The 19,002-nt window shown below is 35.1% G+C and overlaps 1 protein-coding gene across 5 annotated transcripts in view; it reads left to right on the top strand.

Annotated features, from left to right (window-relative positions):
• Positions 1–19,002, top strand: part of LOC106058280 (regulator of G-protein signaling 9-binding protein-like) — a 98,017-nt gene that overhangs the window by 28,893 nt on the left and 50,122 nt on the right. The gene's annotated exons all lie outside the window — the stretch shown is intronic.

The following is a 19,002-nucleotide window of genomic DNA, read 5'->3' as shown; positions in this document are numbered from 1 at the left end:
TCTGTCTTACAAAGCTTACTCACACTGTCTGTCTGCCTTACAAAGCTTATATCAACTCATTCTGTCTGTCTTACAAAGCTTATATCAACTCATTCTGTCTGTCTTACAAAGCTTACTCACACTGTCTGTCTGCCTTACAAAGCTTATATCAACTCATTCTGTCTGTCTTACAAAGCTTATATCAACTCATTTTGTCTGCCTTACAAAGCTTATATCAACTCACTCTGTCTGTCTTACAAAGCTTATATCAACTCACTCTGTCTGTCTTACAAAGCTTATATCAACTCACTCTCTGTCTTACAAAGCTTATATCAACTCACTCTGTCTGTCTTACAAAGCTTATATCAACTCATTCTGTCTGTCTTACAAAGCTTACTCACACTGTCTGTCTGCCTTACAAAGCTTATATCAACTCATTCTGTCTGTCTTACAAAGCTTATATCAACTCACTCTGTCTGTCTTACAAAGCTTATATCAACTCACTCTGTCTGTCTTACAAAGCTTATATCAACTCACTCTGTCTGTCTTACAAAGCTTATATCAACTCACTCTCTGTCTTACAAAGCTTATATCAACTCACTCTGTCTGCCTTACAAAGCTTATATCAACTCATTCTGTCTGTCTTACAAAGCTTATATCAACTCATTCTGTCTGCCTTACAAAGCTTATATCAACTCACTCTGTCTGTCTTACAAAGCTTATATCAACTCACTCTGTCTGTCTTACAAAGCTTATATCAGCTCACTCTGTCTGTCTTACAAAGCTTATATCAACTCACTCTGTCTGTCTTACAAAGCTTATATCAACTCATTCTGTCTGTCTTACAAAGCTTACTCACACTGTCTGTCTGCCTTACAAAGCTTATATCAACTCATTCTGTCTGTCTTACAAAGCTTATATCAACTCACTCTGTCTGTCTTACAAAGCTTATATCAACTCACTCTGTCTGTCTTACAAAGCTTATATCAACTCACTCTGTCTGTCTTACAAAGCTTATATCAACTCACTCTCTGTCTTACAAAGCTTATATCAACTCACTCTGTCTGCCTTACAAAGCTTATATCAACTCATTCTGTCTGTCTTACAAAGCTTATATCAACTCATTCTGTCTGCCTTACAAAGCTTATATCAACTCACTCTGTCTGTCTTACAAAGCTTATATCAACTCACTCTGTCTGTCTTACAAAGCTTATATCAGCTCACTCTGTCTGTCTTACAAAGCTTATATCAACTCACTCTGTCTGTCTTACAAAGCTTATATCAACTCATTCTGTCTGTCTTACAAAGCTTACTCACACTGTCTGTCTGCCTTACAAAGCTTATATCAACTCATTCTGTCTGTCTTACAAAGCTTATATCAACTCACTCTGTCTGTCTTACAAAGCTTATATCAGCTCACTCTGTCTGTCTTACAAAGCTTATATCAACTCACTCTGTCTGTCTTACAAAGCTTATATCAGCTCACTCTGTCTGTCTTACAAAGCTTATATCAGCTCACTCTGTCTGTCTTACAAAGCTTATATCAGCTCACTCTGTCTGTCTTACAAAGCTTATATCAACTCACTCTGTCTGTCTTACAAAGCTTATATCAGCTCACTCTGTCTGTCTTACAAAGCTTATATCAACTCACTCTGTCTGTCTTACAAAGCTTATATCAACTCACTCTGTCTGTCTTACAAAGCTTATATCAACTCACTCTGTCTGTCTTACAAAGCTTATATCAGCTCACTCTCTGGTAAAAAGTTTGAGCTTTTGTTTTCTCCAATTTCTCATTCTCAGATGAAGTTCAAACTTTGCACAATTTTTGAATGAGCCTGAGAAGACATAAATCAATCAAAAAATTAACCAATTAGTAAATGAATTGTTGGTTATTCATCATTTTGTTTGGTATCAAAATAAGGGTAATAAATCCTACGTAATGAGAGATGTGGATGTATACATAGATTTAGTCCCCTTATTACATTTTGACACTTTTTTTCTCCCACTTCCCATTCTCGGATCAATTTGAAATTTTGCATAATTATTCATTCTCGATGACAATACAAGTATTAGTCCAAAATTAACGAATTAGTTAACCATTTAGTACTAATTAATTAGTTATGTTTTATATTACAGAAAGGGAGTTAAGCCCTGTAATTTTCAGATAAATTGCAGTAATTATCGGTTCTTCCCTAAGATAAACTTTGTTTTTAAAAGCATTCTTTTTTTACTATTGATTGTTGTTTATTTATAATAGGTTTCAGATTTTCGTTCGCCCTAGACAAAAATGAACTCGGTGGGCAGAATTGGAATTCAGGACCATAGTCATACTGTCCAAAGCGCATACTGCACGACCAGAACAGTATATTTCTTAATGTTTTTACTGATAATGTTATTGGGTTTGTGACTTTTTTTATTCAGACCTACGTAACTATGTGACTTATGTTTTGTCTGGGTTTTTACTTGAACGTATAAAAAAAATTGACACTTAAGTTTTTTTTTTAAGACTCAGGTCGCGAATGCTTGTGTTTTTTGTTTTTTTTCGAAATTAGATTTTGGCAGAAGTGAACATTTTCTTAGAGAGCTGGCGTGAATGGTTTGTCTCCACTTGGGTATGTTTGTTTAATGACGTCATGGCTTTGACACGCTTACCAGACGTTTCTCACTTCTTGAGTGTGTTCGTGTGTGTGTTTGCAAACACGGGCACGTGATCTGTCTTCTGGAATGCTTGCTCAACTTCAAGAAATTTGTGATTTATGTCTTGATACTTTGATTTTTCGAAACAAGCTGATTCATTAAATACATTTGACAACGTTAAACCAAATAGCCAGCCAAGAAATGTATTCACTTCGTCTGCTAATGATACAATTTGACTTGTTATCTGCAGAAGTGGATGAAAACACTCAGCTACCATTTCCTGGAAAGTTTTAGTATATATGAAGTACTTTTGAAATATCAACCTAGTTGATTGTATTGGGTTAGATTGTTTCTTGATTTGATCATATGCTTGTATAGAACCTAGAGGGGGGGGGGTGCCCAAACTAAGGATCGCGGGCCACTTCCGGCTCGTGACGCGGTGCTGACCTGGAAACGTCTGCCTAAACACTTCAAGAAGCTGCTGAGATTTGTTCTTGTTGTTTCGGTGAAGTGACGCTGTGTCAGAAATGTTTAGGGGCCACTACTGACACGTTTGGGTTTAGGGGCCAACTACTGACACGTTTGGGTTTAGGGGCCAACTACTGACACGTTTGGTCACCACTTTCATCTAGAACCGATATAGTTCTACCACATTAAGTTGCATAAAAGATGCTTTATTCTTCAAACATGAACGCCAATAAATTCATGTTGTACAAAAATATTGATATGAGTTAAAGGTGAAGTACAAATTGACACAGTTTTTTTTTTGTTTTGGAACAAAAGTGCAAACTTACAAAATTCTTTCACTTGCACCAGTAGCTGATGCCCTAAAACACACGTGAAACCATTTCTGTTGTCTACTATCATTAAATTAATACATCTTTGATTATTACCCGATAAGCGTTTATAAAATCGATGGGCGTACAATAGTATATCATGGAACTAGAAGTATAAATATATACATTTTTGTTGCTAAACAAATAATTTACGTATTGAATTTATAAAAAAAATTCATTTCGCTAGCAAAAGGACCAAAAGTAGCTTTACATCGATTTGAGTAGAAAAATGTAATGATGGTTTTGATTTTCAGTTTCGCTTTAAAAAAAAAAGATGTAAACGCGACGGACAGACAGTGGTATAGATAACACAAAATGAAACAAAACAACTATCTTTTTCCCTACATGAGACTTTGTTTCCCTTACAACTAGAGCTGTCTAGTGTTGTCTTTATATGAGAAACGAGTCCTTGTAATCACAACAAATTTCCGTAAGGATCAATAAAGCAGTCTTAGTCTTAGTCTTAGCTGCTTCCCCCTTGTCCTCGGCACTTCTGAGCACAAAGAGGCACGAGTTGGTCTTTGTGTTTTGTTGTCCAAGAGTTTAGGCATACGTCTGACAGCTGCAGCTTCTCATACATTCCTGTTCTTTCTGTTGTTGTCTTTTGACGGATAGTCTTCAGAGGTAATCCCTTTTTAGGCTAGCTTTTTAGTAGTTATTTTTACTATTGATCTCGCTTTGCCGGTGAAAGTCTGTAGGGTAGCGCTGGAAATTGTTTGTTCTTTGCTTTGTCTAGAGTGAGCAGCTCTGTTATGCCTGTTAAGCGTAGGCCAGAGTCAATTATTTCATTAATTATTTTGTTAAGAGAGAATGTGTGTTTGAATCAGCTAGGGCCCAGGGTAATAGCCTAGTCAACCTGATTATTGTTTGACGAATGCTATGTGGCGATTTTCATAAAATGGAGGCACATCCGTAACTATCAACCTTTTTGGTGTATCCGGTGTTCAGAATACGGAAATACTATTTTGTGTGTGTGTGTGTACTTTGTTATCACAGTAGAAAGAAATTAAAATCAAATATGTCAAGAGAGAGCATATTACAGCGAATAACTTATTAGTATGAAAGTCTCCAATAGGGACGAAAATAAAAACATGGGAGTCAGAAATGATAAAGTTGTAGATTCTATGTGATCCCTTATCTTCTTATCTTATTTAATACAGACGTTACTTCAAAAAAAGACTATGATAACGTCCTACGCGACATGCATTTAGTCATGCATATTAACCAATGACTTAAATTCTGCCAAGTCACTGGTTTTCCTGGCTAGTTCAGGCAACCCATTCCATGCTCTAATAGCACTAGGGAAGAAGGAGTATTTGTACAAATTTGTCTTAGCATATGGGACGAGGAATGTGCCTTTATCTTTGTGTCTTTCAGAGTATTTTATTAAATTTTGTTTTTGTATTTGAAGATTATGGTTCAGTGTTTTATGTATTATTGCTACTTTACTTTTGAGCCTTCTATCCTGAAGGCTTTCTAAATTTTGTGATTTTACTAAAGGTGTTACTCTAGTCAAGTGTGAATATTCATTTGTTATGAATCTCACTGCTACATTTTGTGTCTGTTCTAGTTTCTTAATGTTTTCTTGAGTTGAGGGGTCCCAAATAGAGGATGTATATTCTATTATTGCCCTAACCAAGGTTAAATAACATTTTAGTTTTATGTTCTTATTTGATTTATAGAAATTTCTTTTAATAAACGCTAATGCTTTGTTTGATAGTTTCATCAATATGGGGATTCCATGACAGTTTTTCATTTATTATAACACCTAGGTATTTTGCGTTTTTAGTTTGTGTTACTGGTTTACTATTAATAAGATAAGTGGAATTAATTTGTTTTAGCTTTTTAATTACTATTAATAACTGACATTTTTCTGGGTGGAAAGACATGCTCCAATTTGATTCCCATTTCTGTCATTCCTCTAATTCTCTTTGTACAAATTCTAAAATCCCTAAAAAGTGAAACTCAACGTGTACAATGGCTTCGTGGCACTTCAGCAAGGTCAAACTGCAGACACAGTCCAACATGTTTACGACATCAAGATCCCGTTTCTCCACTTTATGGTGATATTGATCAGGAATAGGCGCCCTATGGCCTACACGTGCCGGACGTGGCACGCCATGCCTTTTTCAAGGACACGCTAAAAACTGAGACTAATCTAATATGGCGAAACAAAATTCTAACAAAAACTTAGAATTAAATTCTGCTTTTTAGCGGTCCCCGCTATTAGGTTTGTGCAAAATGTCTGTCTGTCCTTCTATCACACTCAGATCTCGAAAACTAGAAGAGAAATGAAAAATATTATTTCACTTGCGATGCGGCTTGAAAAGTTTAGGTGCAGCGGCTACTTTTGTTTTTCTAAAAGCAAACCGTTTAGTTTATAAAATTAATTATGCAAGCGGTTTTTTCATAAAATACACCAATTCTAAAACAATTACGTAAATGTAAAGGAGGCAATGTTACAATATGTTAACAAAGAAGGACAATATCTGTGTGTATTTTTAGTATTACTAAGACAAATATATTTATAAAATGTATTAGAAATGTTTACAACAAATATGAATATTAGTTAGAGGTGTTTTTTCTGGTCAACTAGCTGCTAAAATTTAAAAGAAAACATTTTTGTTTGTTTATAAAGGCTAAGAATGCACTTTAGATGTAAATATCACGCACAATTTTTAAAATGAACTTTTTATGCAGCGACTTTCGTGCAGTAGCGTGACGAGCATTTGGTAGGTATCTGCCGCCTCTGAGTTTGTGTGATAACACAAACTCTCTTTGTAATCTTGTTTTTTTTTCTTATCTTTCCAACAAAGAAGAGTAAAATTGAGTTCAATGATTTAAAAAAATAAGAAATAATTCTTGATCGTTATTAAGGGAAAAGAAAGATTAGTTTACTTTCTATATTTAACTTAGTCCAACAGACTTGAGCAGGGTCGTCCAATACAAATAAAACAGATGGCATTTTGAAACAAGGCTTTCTTATTGAGATGTTTCTTTAACATCATTCTTAGCATCAACGATGACCTCTTCTTAGTATCAACAATGACCTTAGCATCAACGATGACCTCTTCTTAGCATCAAAGATGACCTCCTATTATCTGTTCCCTCTACCAACAATCCTTAGACATTCCAGGTCAGTGTTTGCGTATCCAACACTAGATCCAGTCTGTATGAGTTAGTCATTATTTTTGTTGTTATTGTTGAGAATGATGACGTTGTAGCCTACACAAGGGACTTCAATAATGTTAAAATAGATCGTTATATTAACAATAATTCCCACAAGCTCATGTCTGCATCAAGAACCAAACTCTTCTGACACCAGTTTCCAGAACCTTAACTTATTCTCCACATCATGAAAGTTATTTTATCTGTCAGAATTTCAGGCTTTTAAGAAGAAAAAAAACACCAATCCATTTTATATTTAGATGACATTATGAATGTACTGACTGACTGAGTTCTCTGAAAAATAAAAATAAAGTTCAGTATTACATTCAACATCAACGCTGCACAACGGACACTGTGTACTCTTTGACTTCAAACAATGAACAATGCCAATCATTATTCCGCCCGCTTGTTCATATTCATTTGCGTCACAATCAATAAAATAACATAATCAAAATAATAATAATAATAGCAGTGTCTTCGATTCTAAAGACAAAGAGAATGTAATGCATTTTACATGATGGTACAAGGTAATGAAGTCACTGTGACGCTATTAATCAAAGCAAAATGCAGTAAACAGATGTTTGGCACAGTGCAGGGAAACATCCAGTAAGACATCATACATCACTTGTAGCATCACTGACAGAACACTGCACATGTAACATCACTGACAGAACACTGGACATGTAGCATCACTGACAGAACACTGGACATGTAGCATCACTGACGAAACACTGCACATGTAGCGTCACTGTCAGAACACTGGACATGTAGCCTCACTGACAGAACACTGGACATGTAGCCTCACTGACAGAACACTTGACATGTAGCATCACTGACAGAACATTGGACATGTAGCATCACTAACAGAACACTGGGCATGTAGCATCACTGACAGAACACTGGACATGTAGCGTCACTAACAGAACACTGGACATGTAACATCACTGACAGAACATTTGACATGTAACATAACTGACAGCACACTGGACATGTAACATCACTGACAGAAAACTGGACATGTAACATAACTGACAGAAAACTGGACATGTAGCATCACTGACAGAACACTGGACATGTAGCATCACTAACAGAACACTGGGCATGTAGCGTCACTAACAGAACACTGGACATGTAGCATCACTGACAGAACATTTGACATGTAACATAACTGACAGAACACTGGACATGTAGCATCACTGACAGCACACTGGACATGTAGCATCACTGACAGAACACTGGACATGTAACATCACTGACAGAACACTGGGCATGTAGCATCACTGATAGAACACTGGACATGTAGCATCACTGACAGAACACTGGACATGTAATATCACTGACAGAAAACTGGACATGTAACATAACTGACAGAAAACTGGACATGTAACATCACTGACAGAACATTTGACATGTAACATTACTGACAGCACACTGGACATGTAACATCACTGACAGAACACTGGACATGTAACATCACTGACAGAACACTGGACATGTAACATCACTGATAGAACACTGGACATGTAGCATCACTGACAGAACACTGGACATGTAACATCACTGACAGAAAACTGGACATGTAACATCACTGACAGAAAATTGGACATGTAGCATCACTGACAGAAAACTGGACATGTAGCATCACTGACAGAACACTGGGCATGTAACATCACTGACAGCATCATTCGCCATGTTTATCTGCATCTACACTGAGTAAATCTTGTGTCAAATGATTATCTCCAAAGATCTACTTAAATTTTTACTTGCTTTACAAAAATGAAATTAAGTTCAAGGACGAGAACTTTGAACCCTGAGTAGATCCTAAATGTGTATAAGTAGAAGCATTAATTGCTCGGCGCATTATTAAAGAAAAAACACAACTCCTTGACTGAAGACCTTCATTAACTAATAGAAAAAAACATCAAATCATAATCAGAATAAGGGCTCTTAATTCGGACGACATTTCCTATTGACAGACATCTTTTAAAGAACTAAAATAAAAACCATCCTCATTTTCATGATTTAAATTTGATTTTGTTCCTTTTGGTAATTAAATTTTAAATTAAATGTAACTTACTGTTGTAATTTTCGCATGTAATGTTAAAGAGAAACAGGTATAAACCTATATCTTGTGTCGTACACATTGTTTGCTCTAATTATGTATTTCCTCACGGATAATACAGATTATTACAGATTATATTATTATTATTATTATGTTAGAAACGAACGAGTATTCATTCTCTGGCGCTGCCAGAATTCATCGTAGTCCCTTTATCAGTTTCCACTGAAGAATTTTCTGGTGATGTGGCAGGTCTGCAGCAGTATTGCCCTATGACAGGCAACGAGAATCTTCCTAGGAATGTTAAGGGCCTTGAATCAGTTGTCATTCTCCCATTGTTAGTATTATAATTATTATTATTATTATTATTATTATCAATGGATAAAATAATAGAAAACGTAGAAAGAGGTCTTAAAATTAATTTCTAGCTTAACAGGATTAATTACTTTTTAATTCTGAAGCTATCATTTTGTACAACTATAGATTAATGAGACGCAAATGGCTAGCTACATGACCATTGGGCATATAAAAAGGTAACACACATCCAGACAGCAGATATTTGATCTAAAACTAGTTTAAGCAAGGATTAGATGGACTTGAACTCTCCACTGTCCATTTTATCGTTGGGGTTTGGACTTTGGTTTATGAAACCTTCACCTTGGACATTGAACCATGACATATAATTTTGTATCATTAATTTTATTTTAATAATTCTTAAAGTATCTTGCTCCGTTAGATTTATTAACATTAGAGTCAAAGATTTGTATCGAGGTATCTCTAATGTCCAGGCAGGTAAGCAATACTTGTACTACAATTAGTACAGATACAGAACCTATGTTTGCTACATGAGGGAGACATGAGGCTAGATGATGCTACTAAACTAAAATATTTATTGAATTAGACACATTTCAAGTTAAAGCCTTGTGTGTTGTGTATATGTTTTGTTGTGTATATGTTTTGTTGTGTGTATGAGTAGATGGCATACTTTGGCTACATTTTCACAAATCAAATTATGAATCAATGGACAGACAACTCTAATGACAACACTATAATGATAATGAATGTCTAGAACGATACATCCCCCCCTCAATATGAAGAATTCAACAAGCAATAGGAAAAAAAAAAACAAAGCTTATCTTAGGGGAAGAAGCGCTAATTATTGAAATTAACTGAAAATACAGGGTTTATCTCCCTTTCTACAATTTTAAACAAAATTAATTAATTAGTACTATATGATTAATTAATTGGTTCATTTTGGATTCATTCATGTTTGTCATTGACTATGAATAATCTTGCAAAATTTCAACTTGATCCGAGAATAAGAAGTCGGAGAAAAAAATAAGGGGACTAAATCCATATATACATCCACACCTCTCATTAAGCAGCATTTATTCTCCTTATTTCGATATCAAACAAAATAATTAATCACGAATAATTAATTAACTAATGGGTTAATTATTTAAATTTAGTTATCCGAGAATTGGAAATGAGAGAAAAAACATGTTCAAACTTTTTACCAGACAGACAGACATACAGACAGACAAACATAGTGAGTTGATATTAACTTGTAAAAATAAAAAACAAACAAACAGCAAATACTTGATATTCTTCTGATAACTCGGCAAGCTCAAACTAATATTTTCCGATCATTGTGAATTATTGTGAGAACCGTTTGGTCAGTGGGACACAAGGACATTCTATTTGTCGACGTGATTTTATTAAAACAACAACAACAAAACTTTGGAGCAAATAAACAACCACACCGACAAATTTCATTCCTTTCAGTTCATCCTTGCCGTTGAATATTTCATTCCTTTCAGTTCATCATTGCCGTTGAATATTTCATTCTTTTCAGGTCATCCGTTGAATATTTCAAATCTTGTTGAGTCCGCTTAAAAAGAGAAAATATATACAATTTCCAATTTAAATAAAAGAGTAATTTAAGGAGACTTGTACTATAGACACAAATACTTTTCGCAGTCTCAAAAAAGCTTTGTAAAAAAAAAAAAAGTTAAGTTTCACTTTCAGACATTGCAATCTATGGGGCAGATGATGTAAAGGTCATCTGTTTTTGTGGCCCACGGTTAATGATGGTGTCATGTGGCCAGTATGACGACCAACCACCTCTACTTTTCCCCAACTAATTTCAGGTACCCATTAGAGCTGGGTTGACTCCCAGATATCCCGAAATAGAAATCCGTCTTCTCCAAGATTCGAACCCGGGGCCCTCTTTAACACTCAGCCACCATGCCTCCTTCTTTACCACCCCGCCACCGCATCTCCTCTAGACTGTGACTATAAACTGCTTCAGGCAAAGTGTGAATTATTGATTTATATAAGTATTTTATTAAATAACATTAATTTCCCGAAATTCAACGTCTAATTGCCAGTAAGCTAAACGGTGGAAGCAGTGGCGTAGCTGTGGAAGGGGGGCTCCAAATTTGAAATCTTCACGGGCCCCTACTTGAGGGGATCCCCAAATGAGTGTACGAATTTTTTTGTACATGAACTATTACGCCAATGTCATGTCATCTTGCTTCATGTTGCTGTGTACATGAGTGACCATGTTGCATGTAGTCCACACATTAGACATATATTTATTATGTACATTATCTTATGTCATGATGTCGCAGGTCAAAATGCAGGGGCCCTTAAAGAGGTCAAGCCCCCCTGGGCCCCCAAATTCCTTGCTACTCCACTGGATGAAATGGTGGATTCAGTTTTAATTACAGCTGTCTAAGTGTGTTTTCTGTGGCACAACTTCATTATGCTATGTCAATGGTTGATACCGATGTTTCACGTTGGGTTGTGTGAAAGACCTGTGAAATGAATACTATGTGACCAAGGTTAATTCAAGGTTAATTGAACTACTAAGAATAAGAAAGAACCACGTGACTAGATGTTCATCATTTAGCTGCAGAAACGTTTATTGTGGGGAAACATGAGTTGGTTCATTTATACATTTTATGTCTGAAATATTAGACACCATTCACAGTGCTCAACGGGTCAATGGCCATCAAGGAAAACAAAGAATGAAGAACGATGTTTTATCCAAAAATAAGAACTTCAATTGTCATGACTTTGAACTTTAGAATCCAGTTATATCCACTTTGTGGTCTATTCTAGAGGAAACAAATGGTGTTTACAAAAAAACACAATTAGGTGTTGATTTATATTCTTGCTGTCAGGTTTTTCTAACGACCTAAAGCCTCATCCAGATGGAAGAGATACAAAATGATCTAGATTATCAAGTGAGAGTTGTTATTTTCTTGTTTTTTTCTTTACAAAGTACTATTAGATGAAAATGTCGGGCGTTCCACGCGTAATCTTTGCTTTTCTGAATGATGAGCTGATGGGAAAAAAAGCCGCGTCGTCTAAGAAGTACATGATCGACTTAATTTTGTTGCTGAACAGCTCAAGATTTACTGAGACGTTACATCCTATACACTTCAAGCCTGGTTTTTAATGTTGATTGAGTAATTTGTCTTTTTCGTAAGATTTTGTTCTACTTTATGTCTTTCTTTGTGTCTTCCTATGGCTAGGCTGGTGGTTGTTAATCTTACCTCCTATCTAGAGTCTAGACACAAGATATTTTACAAGAAGTAAAACACAAGCGTTGAGAAATATAAGCTACATACAGAACATGTCAATAAAAGATATTTTCTACATTGCCCGGCGAAGATCTATTCATTCTATTCGGTGTTCTATGGAATACCTAGGTATTCTGTTGAATGCCTGGATTTCGCACTTTGCCAATAAAATATATAGTTCATTAGATTTTTATCTTCTAGAGTATCAAAACTTCTAAAGAGGAGGAAATAACCAGATATTTCTAAACGACTTTTTGTTTTCCAGACTTATCGAGAAATGGTGTCATACTTGTAGCACGTCAGATTGGCTGGCTAAATAATGTCCACAACCCCTCTCTGTTGTTATTAGCGACAAGTGACGCATCTCATCAACTGATACTTGTAAAAAATGTTGGCTTCAGAAGTAAAAAAATAAATGATCAATATAACATTAAAATTAGTTGTAAAACCTTTTTAAAAAAACTCTATTCAAGTCAGAACTTTATGGCACCTTGAACCAGCTAGGATGCTGACCGCTGATCTCAAAATGGCCCTAAAGATTTTTATAGAAATTTTACAGTTGATGTATATTGCTGAGAAAAGAATTACTAGCTCGTTGGCACCATGGGAAAATCTCTGTTATATTTTTTTTAAAAAGTAAAACATAAATAAATGTAAATTTGGATCGAGAACAAAACGTAGAATAGCTTAGATCTAAAGCCAACACCAATTTTAAAAGGATTCTCCGAATTTAGGCCTAAGGCATTATTGATTCAAGAGTAGGCTATAATAAACTAAAGTTGAGGAAAATACGATTCATCTTCTAAGTCTAGTTTGAAGGCCTATCATTGGAATTATTCAATAATAATAAAAATAATAATAAACATGGCGTAGTAAGCCGTAGTGTACAGATTATCTGAGTTAATTTAAATTGGCTTCAAGTTTATTGAAACATAATCTTAAGCTTTACTTATATTTTTTTAAAGTAAATCTAATATAGATTACATCTAGATCTAGATCTTGACTAGATTTTAAGAGTTCTAAATCAGAAGTATTGGTCTAGTATTAGATCTTGATGTCCATACAATGATAATATCAATAAATAATCAAAATAAATAAGTACGCAATACCCCAAGGCCGATCACGCATCTGACAGTGTCAAAAATTACGGGTTCGACACCAAATATTTTTCTAGTATTGTTTTTAAATATTTGACTATATTATAAGCTGTATAATGGAGGTATTATCTTTTTGAAAATATTTTTTTAAAAATATTTTTCTTGTTTCTTTTTTTTTTTTTGCATTTGAGCTGCTAGTCCGCTACTACTTAGATTATTGCGTCACTTCCTTTCTCCTTGATCACACAGAAATATTGAAGTAAAATGTCTTTGTGAGAAATTGACTGGAGACTTGCGCACTGTCTCGATGATTGGTTTGTCTAGTCATGACTACTTATCTAGTAGCATATCTTGTGAACCTTTTTGCTCCACTGTACCAAATACGTGTACTAGTCTCCCCAGGACACTATTTGTTTTAGAAACTCACGTGTTAAGAACATGAAATGTCCCATAGAAAGAAGAACAAATAGTCTCTGTAGAGTCGTCTGCACAAATGTGATAAACGTTAGAAGTGTTCTTTTTCTATAAATGTTGCTAAAAAATTTAACCAATACTGAGTATCTCCAGTGAATTTTGATTAGATTTCCTCTCCTAAAAGTAGCTGCTTGCCAGGCAGACAGCTTTAATTTTGATTAGATTTCCTCTCCTAAAAGTAGCTGCTTGCCAGGCAGACAGCTTTAATTTTGATTAGATTTCCTCTCCTAAAAGTAGCTGCTTGCCAGGCAGACAGCTTTAATTTTGATTAGATTTCCTCTCCTAAAAGTAGCTGCTTGCCAGGCAGACAGCTTTAATTTTGATTAGATTTCCTCTCCTAAAAGTAGCTGCTTGCCAGGCAGACAGCTTTAATTTTGATTAGATTTCCTCTCCTAAAAGTAGCTGCTTGCCAGGCAGACAGCTTTAATTTAGCCGACTGGTCGACCTGTAGTCATGAAGTTCTCATCCGCCTGTGCAGTTGTTGGGATTTGTCTCCTTCCGCCTGCCTAGTTGTTGGAATTAGAACTTTTTTTTCTCTCTCTCTCTTTTTCCCCAGAACTCTGTAAGTTAAGAGTCTAGACCTGTCAGTCATGGGTGACCTTGCTTGAATAATCCTCTCTGTGATGTTACAGTGAGTGACATTACTGTTTGCTGTCAGTGGCGTGTCACCAAATGCTTGACAGACTAGTCAGCACATCGACAGCAGAAAACATACACAAGTCACACGTGTGACAGAGTGGGGGAGTGGGAGAGATTGACGTTAATGATGTCACATTGTGTAAATGATGTCAGTTTGAGTAAATGATGTCAGTTTGTGTAAATGATGTCAGTTTGCGTAAATGATGTCTCTTTGTGTAAATGATAACGCAATTTACAATTTGACAAGGACTGATAGGAAAAGATGTCAATTTATAAATATAACTATAGGACTACCGGGATCTACTCTAAGCCTAAAGGCACTGGATGGATCCGGGAAGTGGGGGGGGGGGGTGAGTGGAGCGTGTGGTTGCTTGCTTTTCTATTCACGCCTGATACTAGATCAATGTTATTTTTTCTTTCTGCTGTTGCCAGACAAACTATGAAATTTCTTATTTAGCAGACGATAACAATTGTCGACATTTGGTTAGCTTTATCCCTTGAAGAAGCAGAACTTTTAGATTTCACAATGTTGAACTTAGCGCTGGTCTATAGTTTGTGTTTCGTATGTTCTGTGTGAACATGCGCTTAACATAATATTCAAGCACAACTCTGTAATATTGTCGAGAGCGTTAGTTGCTTGTTTGTTTGACAATTGTTGGACGTTTCTACAGAAAGTATTATCAGGTTCTATCCCAAACCTCCTGGGGGCTAGGGGGGCTCAAACCTCGTGAGCACATCACACTAACAAGTAGCCAATGTTTTGTTTTTCTCTACTTCCTCTTGGTCGTATTCCCACTTTCTTTAAAGCCTCGCAGATGTAGATTTATTGGCCTCTGGTGAGAATTGAAGAGCCTGGCATTTACTTTGGAATACGCAAACTGATGAATGCTGCTAGAGGTTAGGAAGTTTTTTTTTGTGTCATTATGTGTGTGTGTCATTATGTGTGTGTATCATTATGTGTGTGTGTGTGTGTGATGATTTGTTGCCTGTCAGAGGTAAAGGTCCATACACCAGGAAGCTGTGACACCTGAGCTAAACAAAATGCTTGTACTTTAGATCCAGGTTGAACGAATAAAAAAAATGCTAATGTTGGATGATTTTGCAGCTAAAAGTAAGACAGAGTAGGCATACTTTACAAATGTGACTTGGAGTAGAATCAAACTGAACTATGCTGTCATCTATTGCAGCTGACGCAATGTGACACTTTTTGTAACACAGGTTTGAAGAAGTCATACAAACTCGGTAGTTAAATGATGAGTTGGATTTGATCTTGACTGCAGTATTCAATCCAAAGTTCATTTAAGTACATAGATTCAAATAGTTCAACTAATTACAAGAAATTGTATGTAGTAAAGTTGAATCCACCAGTGTATGATTTTCTTATAGACTACATAAGTTATAGCTAAGAGACCCTACTTTCTTAACCCCACCCGTTCTTGAAGGCTTTCCCCCATCCCCTAAAATTGTCCAAATGAGTTTGTTATGAATAATAGCTATTTGAAGTTAAATATGTACTATTTCACTATTAATTGTATATCAGTTTAATCCTTTAGGTATCCGAAAATCTTATCTGGCATTGACATATAATAGCTGTACTTATAAAGGGCCCCGTATCTCAAATAGCTTGGGGTATTATCAAGTCCTGGAACTTAACTGTCTGCACTGAACAGCTGAGTGGACTCGCGCTCATTTCTAGCATTGTCCTGGCCTTTTTCCAGCATCTGAGAAACAGACCAGATATTGTTTTTATCGAGTTGCTTCTCATAAAAATTTGAGGACCACTCAAGCTCATTTCAGTGGTTCAAGTCGTACTACGGATGTTTTAACTACTCACAACTGTTGGTCTCACGAGACAAGAACCAGAACCTAACTATCAAAGCCGTCCGAGATTAGGCGAGTTCTTTTCTCTTGTTTTTCTTTTCTTTTTTGCTTATCAGAAACTTTTATCTTCGTTTGACATTTTCTGGAGGTTTTGTTTTTCTATCATTTGGGTTTTTAGGATTATTTTTTTAAAAATACAAAATCATGTGTGTGTGTGTGTGTTGATGCTGACAATGTAGACAGTTCATCGAGCTCTGTTGATGATTGGAAACAGAAATCTTTTGTAGGTTGGAAGTAATATTACACTTAGAAACATAATTAGAACAAAGATCACGTTTGGACTTGGAATGAAAAGGCGGCAGCAATCTTTCTATATGCAATATTTCTATGTGCAATATTTCTATGTGCAATGAATTTCTTTAAGCTTCTATTGAGCTAACACAACTTCAAAGCTAATAACCAAAGATCTTTATTTACCCCCAAGAAATGTAATCACCTGTCGTTAAGTATACCTCTATATTGTGAAAGATTTGAGGGCTGCATATTTGTGTCAATAATGTTTCTCTACCTAATGGCTAACCAATACCTCAATCCTTGTGTCACTGTTACAACAGATACAACAACACAACAACAACAACATTAGTTCTTCTGAAAACATTTGAGATCGTGTTTCAGATCTCATTCAAAGATGTGGAGCATGAATTGTAAATTTGTGATTTGGGAAACGGGAAATGTTCTTAATGCGGCGCTTTTATTTCAAATTCAATGTGCTTATATTTCAAATTCAATGTGCTTATATTTCAAATCCGATGTGCTTATATTTCAAATTCAATGTGCTTATATTTCAAATTCAATGTGCTTATATTTCAAATTCAATGTGCTTTTATTTCAAATTCAATGTGCTTATATTTCAAATTCAATGTGCTTTTATTTCAAATTCAATGTGCTTATATTTCAAATTCAATGTGCTTTTATTTCAAATTCAATGTGCTTTTATTTCAATTTCAATGTGCTTTAAACTAATTTCTAGCATTGTATTCTGTTACATTGTTTCCTTTATGTAAGCCTTGCAAGTACATTAGAATGTCAAGGCCTAAAAACAGTGTCTATAGGCCTGGAATATGCAAGCTGGCAATACTGTTGCATATTTAATGTCAGCTAGATGTATTCTGCCGAGTCTTTATCATTTTGACCACTATAATATTAGGTTCCCACCCTAGTCCACCATTCTCCCTCTCCCTCTCTCTTCCCCCCCCCTCTCTCTCTATTCTCTCTCCCCTCTCTATTTTCTCTCTCTTCTCCGATTTGCTCTGTACACATTTGCACGCTTTTAAAATTCAATATTTGCATGATATACCAATGACTTTTTTTTACTAGTAGGTAATTAAATGGTAAAAAAACATAAGATTTTTTTTTTATCCAATGTTATTAAACCAACAAAATAAAAGCTGAACCATAGACCTAAATATATTATATCTAGACTGGACATGGTGATCTTGTAACACTAAAAAAATGTGAGAATTTTTTAAAAGTTGAAACAAGATAAGATAAGATAAGATAATTTTATTGATCCAATTAAATGGAAATTCAGTTTGACTACAATTGACAGCGTAACTACTGTACAATAACAGTATAGATGAAAAATCGAACAACATATACACACGAAACACATACACATTCACAACCAGCGCTTTATGAATTGGACTTCTATGAACTTCTCAATGACGACAGCTGATCTTGTAACACTCTGACCGAAAGTGGGATGAAGGAGTTTTTAAATCTTTCTGTTTTAGTCCTAATGGAAAGGAGACTACCACTTCGTTCAGATCTTATTTAACAGTGGTTTAATGGGTGCAGGTTGTCTTTAAGAATCGAGAGTGTTTATTGAAAGGCATCTGTCATGAAAAATCTCTTCAAGAGATGGTAGCTGTATTCGAGTGATATGCGATACTTTTTTAATTAGTCTATTTAGTCTAAGGCGTTGTTTTGTAAAGTAGTTATAAGAAGTAATAAGAAGTTATAAGAAGTAAAGTTTTTTTTTTCAACCCTAATGTATGTAACATATAAATTAATTTTTAGATCTAGATCGTAGATATATTTTATGTCTATGATCTAGATCTAGAAAAAAAACAACAGAAAAAATAAGAGTATTATCGTCTCATAATTATTATTTTGCAATTTTTGGATATATAATCTAGAAAGATCTAGGTAATCAATGTATTTAAATGTACATAAGATGATTAAAATCAATAGATATGAATTATTTCGATCTATGATTTTTGAAACATTATCTCAATGGAAACTAACAGGAAATAGCTTTGCTTCATATATGTGCGTGAATATATAGTTCTGTGATTAATAGCCCATTCTAAAAAAAAAATCCGAGAAATGAGTTTGCAATATTTCTAAACTTTGAAAACTAAAGATCATTACTTTTCAAAGACAGAAAGGATTGATTGGGGCGACTTCCCTTACAGCTTTGAAAAAGAGTTAAGTACATAAAAATATATATATATATATATATATATATATACATGTCTGTGAATCGATCAATCGCCGATTAGAATTTGTTTCCGATTTCCAGTCTAGATATAATATTATGTCTATGGGCTGAACGCTTTCTTTTTCAGTTATAAAAAAATAATACAGTTTTGAATGAAATATGGCAGAGCGATCCCATGAACTGTACATAGGAAGTAATA

This window comes from Biomphalaria glabrata, chromosome 1 (genome assembly GCF_947242115.1).
Source record: "Biomphalaria glabrata chromosome 1, xgBioGlab47.1, whole genome shotgun sequence".
Lineage (NCBI taxonomy): Eukaryota > Metazoa > Mollusca > Gastropoda > Planorbidae > Biomphalaria > Biomphalaria glabrata.
The sequence above is the reverse complement of the archived record's forward strand: the minus strand, read 5'-3'. Positions and strand labels throughout refer to the sequence as shown.